Raw genomic sequence first — 6,115 nt, 5'->3', positions numbered from 1 at the left:
CATCGCTGATTTCCTTTAGTGGCGAGTCATGCAGCGCAAGAAGTTTGCATTTCTTTAAGTTTAATGACAATCCTGAAGCCTTGGAGAATGTTTTGGTTTTTTTCAGCACTTATTGGGACTTGATGTTCATTTTTCAAAACTAAGGTTGTGTCATCTGCCAGCAGGCTAATAACAATTTCTGTCCCCAACATTACTTCTGTCCCACACGTATACACACACACACACACACACACACACACACACACACACACACACACACACCTTAATTCCACTCTTTTATATACGCATGTCTGGAGTTCCGGGAGCTCGTTCTCAACGTTCTGGGGATAATCATAGCTGTGCTGATAGCATTGGCCGAAACGTATCCACAACCAAACCAACATTAGCTCATCCACTCATTCACATATGTGTGTGCCCAGAGGTCCGGGAGCTCCAGTCATAAGTCCGGGTGATCTATGTCCGGAGAAGACTCACATTAGCCGGTCTAAGGGGTCCTGCTGCCCCCCAGTTTCCCCGCCTTTGAGAAGAGACACATAACTCCGCTCTTCCGCTTCTCCGCTATGGGCCCTGGTACTCCCGATCCTCCGAACTCAGGTGAATTGCGTGACGTGCTTCTGCTCTCCTATAAGCCCCTACACACTTCGAACACGGCTGTTATCACCCTGTTACTGCATTTCAATGACACCCATTTGCTTTCGATCTCAGTGTCTGCCTCCGTACGGAAAAAGCGGGATGGGTGGGGGGGCATAAGCGCATTCGTGGTGTAAGTAATCAGAAGTTAATAGTGTTAACGGTTTGCGAGAAATTTTTAATGCTAGACAAAAAAAGAAAATTAGAAGGATATAATTAAATAAATAGATAGAAAAATAAAATTAAAAACGAAAAAAAAAAATTGTGAGGGGAATATAACATGTAATTAAGTTGGCGGTTCACAAGGAATCTCAGACATCAAACTGTTTTTAATTGAACATAAATAGTACACCCAAATATACAAATGTACAAATAAACATAGCAAGGTAGAACTGAATGTCAATGAAACAACCAGGGATGAGGAAGCAACGGACATCAGGACATTTGTTCTGTATGTAATGAGAAGTTAATAGTGTTACAGGTTTGTGAGAAATTTACAGTGCGAGACAAAAAAAGAAATTAAAAGGAAGTAATTAAATCAATAGATAGACAAATAAGAAATTAAAACGAAAAAAAAAAAAAAAATTGCAAGGGGAATGTAACATGTAATCAAGTTGTTTTTTTTGTTTTTTTTTTTTTTTTTACCAAAAAAAAAAGGAACCTCGGACATGGGTAACTATATTTTTTTGTTTTCGGATTTTTCCATAAGTTTTAAGGATTTTTTTTTTTTTTTTTATATTTCAAAATCGTTTATGAAGACATTAAAATTTGGGGAGCATTTTTGCATTCTGTTCTTGTGAATGAAGAACTTGGCCAGGCCTAAAAGAACATTGACACAGAGTTCATCTGTTATGTTGCTTATAAGTAAACAGAATGTTATATCATCTTTTGAGAAGGAAACTGGTGACGATGGAATGAGAAGGAGAAAAAATATACGGTCAGTGGTTTCAATGTTGTCTTCACAAAATGTACAAATATTATCTTCAAAATTAAAGCGTACCCTCGATAATTCCTTAGATGGGTAGATGTCAGTCATAATTTTGAAGTGGGTCTCTTTTGCCTTGGGGGTATGGGTAGAGTCAGATACATAGTTCGCAGCGTGGCAATCGATTCCTCATCAAATTTATTTAAAATATCCTTTTTTTTTTTTTTGACGTCCAGGGAATAAGTTTCCTGTGAAACATTTCCTAATAAAGGAGTTGCTGCGCTTTCTGTCCACAATTGAGATTCCCTGGAGTGATAGTCGGGGTAACTGTGGTTGTACGGTTCGGTGCGTCATTATATTTTTGGTCAGGAATACAAATTGTCGAGGCAGTGCGTTTCGTAACTTTAGCAACTCTAATATGGGAGGCTTGAATCTGTGTGTAGTACAGAACTGCTCATTGTCCAGAGGACTGCCAGTGTCATCCATCAAGTCAATTATTGACCATATACCTTTCTCAAAGCATTCCTTGTAAAACAGAGGTTTGTTGCCATGCAGTACATATCGATTGTTCCAAACTATTATACTGTGTGGTGAGAAATTGTGTACGTATATCATTTTCCAGTATAATAATATTTGTTTATGGAACTCTGAACATTTGACAGGAATCTTGTTGATATCCAAGTCAGAGATAAGCAGAAGACTCAGGCCGCCGACTTTGTTGAATAAGTAGTTTGGAGTACAATACCAGAAAGAACGATGAGGTTTGATCCAGGATTTCAACCAGTTCACCTTCAATGTCCCATTCAAGCAGTCCGACTCTATCACTTTCAGCCCTCCTTCACTTGTTTCTTTCACCATATGTGATTTTTCTTAGATGGTGTGGTCTGTTCCTCCAGATAAAGTTGAAATTGATTTGGTTAACAGATTTTACGAGTTGATTTGGAGCAGCATTGGAATACGCTGGGTATATACATCTGGATAAACACATCCATTTTAGTCAAATATATCCGGCCTAATATTGATAAATCTCTCTGGAGCCATATATTAGAATTAAGCTTTACTTTGATTCAGTTTAGATTCAATGTTCCTGGATTGATTTAACGTTTGGTCCTTGGATAGGAAAATGCTCAAGTATTTTATTTCTGATTTCATAGAAACATCGCTGATTTCCTTTAGTGGCGAGTCATGCAGCGCAAGAAGTTTGCATTTCTTTAAGTTTAATGACAATCCTGAAGCCTTGGAGAATGTTTTGGTTTTTTTCAGCACTTATTGGGACTTGATGTTCATTTTTCAAAACTAAGGTTGTGTCATCCGCCAGCAGGCTAATAACAATTTCTGTCCCCAACATTACTTCTGTCCCACACGTATACACACACACACACACACACACAAACACACACACACACACACACACACACCTTAATTCCACTCTTTTATATACGCATGTCTGGAGTTCCGGGAGCTCGTTCTCAACGTTCTGGGGATAATCATAGCTGTGCTGATAGCATTGGCCGAAACGTATCCACAACCAAACCAACATTAGCTCATCCACTCATTCACATATGTGTGTGCCCAGAGGTCCGGGAGCTCCAGTCATAAGTCCGGGTGATCTATGTCCGGAGAAGGCTCACATTAGCCGGTCTAAGGGGTCCTGCTGCCCCCCAGCTTCCCCGCCTTTGAGAAGAGACACATAACTCCGCTCTTCCGCTTCTCCGCTATGGGCCCTGGTACTCCCGATCCTCCGAACTCAGGTGAATTGCGTGACGTGCTTCTGCTCTCCTATAAGCCCCTACACACTTCGAACACGGCTGTTATCACCCTGTTACTGCATTTCAATGACACCCATTTGCTTTCGATCTCAGTGTCTGCCACCGTACGGAAAAAGCGGGGGGTGGGGGGGCATAAGCGCATTCGTGCTGTAAGTAATCAGAAGTTAATAGTGTTAACGGTTTGCGAGAAATTTTTAATGCTAGACAAAAAAAGAAAATTAAAAGGATATAATTAAATAAATAGATAGAAAAATAAAATTAAAAACGAAAAAAAAAAATTGTGAGGGGAATATAACATGTAATTAAGTTGGCGGTTCACAAGGAATCTCAGACATCAAACTGTTTTTAATTGAACATAAATAGTACACCCAAATATACAAATGTACAAATAAACATAGCAAGGTAGAACTGAATGTCAATGAAACAACCAGGGATGAGGAAGCAACGGACATCAGGACATTTGTTCTGTATGTAATGAGAAGTTAATAGTGTTACAGGTTTGTGAGAAATTTACAGTGCGAGACAAAAAAAGAAATTAAAAGGAAGTAATTAAATCAATAGATAGACAAATAAGAAATTAAAACGAAAAAAAAAAAAAAAATTGCAAGGGGAATGTAACATGTAATCAAGTTGTTTTTTTTTTTTTGTTTTGTTTTTTTTTACCAAAAAAAAAAGGAACCTCGGACATGGGTAACTATATTTTTTAGTTTTTGGATTTTTCCATAAGTTTTAAGGATTTTTTTTTTTTTTTTTTTATATTTCAAAATCGTTTATGAAGACATTAAAATTTGGGGAGCATTTTTGCATTCTGTTCTTGTGAATGAAGAACTTGGCCAGGCCTAAAAGAACATTGACACAGAGTTCATCTGTTATGTTGCTTATAAGTAAACAGAATGTTATATCATCTTTTGAGAAGGAAACTGGTGACGATGGAATGAGAAGGAGAAAAAATATATGGTCAGTGGTTTCAATGTTGTCTTCACAAAATGTACAAATATTATCTTCAAAATTAAAGCGTACCCTCGATAATTCCTTAGATGGGTAGATGTCAGTCATAATTTTGAAGTGGGTCTCTTTTGCCTTGGGGGTATGGGTAGAGTCAGATACATGGTTCGCAGCGTGGCAATCGATTCCTCATCAAATTTATTTAAAATATCCTTTTTTTTTTTTTTGACGTCCAGGGAATAAGTTTCCTGTGAAACATTTCCTAATAAAGGAGTTGCCGCGCTTTCTGTCCACAATTGAGATTCCCTGGAGTGATAGTCGGGGTAACTGTGGTTGTACGGTTCGGTGCGTCATTATATTTTTGGTCAGGAATACAAATTGTCGAGGCAGTGCGTTTCGTAACTTTAGCAACTCTAATATGGGAGGCTTGAATCTGTGTGTAGTACAGAACTGCTCATTGTCCAGAGGACTGCCAGTGTCATCCATCAAGTCAATTATCGACCATATACCTTTCTCAAAGCATTCCTTGTAAAACAGAGGTTTGTTGCCATGCAGTACATATCGATTGTTCCAAACTATTATACTGTGTGGTGAGAAATTGTGTACGTATATCATTTTCCAGTATAATAATATTTGTTTATGGAACTCTGAACATTTGACAGGAATCTTGTTGATATCCAAGTCAGAGATAAGCAGAAGACTCAGGCCGCCGACTTTGTTGAATAAGTAGTTTGGAGTACAATACCAGAAAGAACGATGAGGTTTGATCCAGGATTTCAACCAGTTCACCTTCAATGTCCCATTCAAGCAGTCCGACTCTATCACTTTCAGCCCTCCTTCACTTGTTTCTTTCACCATATGTGATTTTTCTTAGATGGTGTGGTCTGTTCCTCCAGATAAAGTTGAAATTGATTTGGTTAACAGATTTTACGAGTTGATTTGGAGCAGCATTGGAATACGCTGGGTATATACATCTGGATAAACACATCCATTTTAGTCAAATATATCCGGCCTAATATTGATAAATCTCTCTGGAGCCATATATTAGAATTAAGCTTTACTTTGATTCAGTTTAGATTCAATGTTCCTGGATTGATTTAACGTTTGGTCCTTGGATAGGAAAATGCTCAAGTATTTTATTTCTGATTTCATGGAAACATCGCTGATTTCCTTTAGTGGCGAGTCATGCAGCGCAAGAAGTTTGCATTTCTTTAAGTTTAATGACAATCCTGAAGCCTTGGAGAATGTTTTGGTTGTTTTCGGCACTTATTGGGACTTGATGTTCATTTTTCAAAACTAAGGTTGTGTCATCTGCCAGCAGGCTAATAACAATTTCAGTCCCCAGCACGTCTAACTTTTGGATATCGTTGCTCTTTTCAACATAAACGGCTAGCATTTCGGTAGCAATTATAAATAAATAGGGTGAGATGGGGCAACCTTGGGGGATTCCCACATCAACATGGAAGCTCGGAGTGGTGCCGCTTGGCAGGGTGACACAGCTATGAATATTCTCATAGAGCCCACGGATCACATTCCTGAATATTTAACCAAATCCAAAATGTTCGAGCGTTGCTATGATAAATGGATGTTCGACCGAGTCAAAGGCTTTAGAAAAGTCCAAGAAGGATATGCGGCCATTATCTTCAATGCGATACGCCTCTAAACCCATCGCTCGCCCCGACTCGGGGAATCCTAGAGCCTACTTGCACCCCCGCCCTAACTTAACTCCCTCACTCGTGGAGCTCCCTGAGCTCCACACATCCCGGAGCATCACGCCGACTCATTCACATTTGAATGATTGTCTTCATTTTATGTCCGCTAGATAGAGGCATCCGCACATGCGCAT

Source organism: Fistularia commersonii, unplaced genomic scaffold, assembly GCF_037954325.1.
Source record: "Fistularia commersonii isolate RoL2024-O1a breed Wild unplaced genomic scaffold, RoL_Fcom_v1.0 HiC_scaffold_44, whole genome shotgun sequence".
Classification (NCBI taxonomy): domain Eukaryota; kingdom Metazoa; phylum Chordata; class Actinopteri; order Syngnathiformes; family Fistulariidae; genus Fistularia; species Fistularia commersonii.
Note: the sequence above shows the minus strand (reverse complement) of the source record.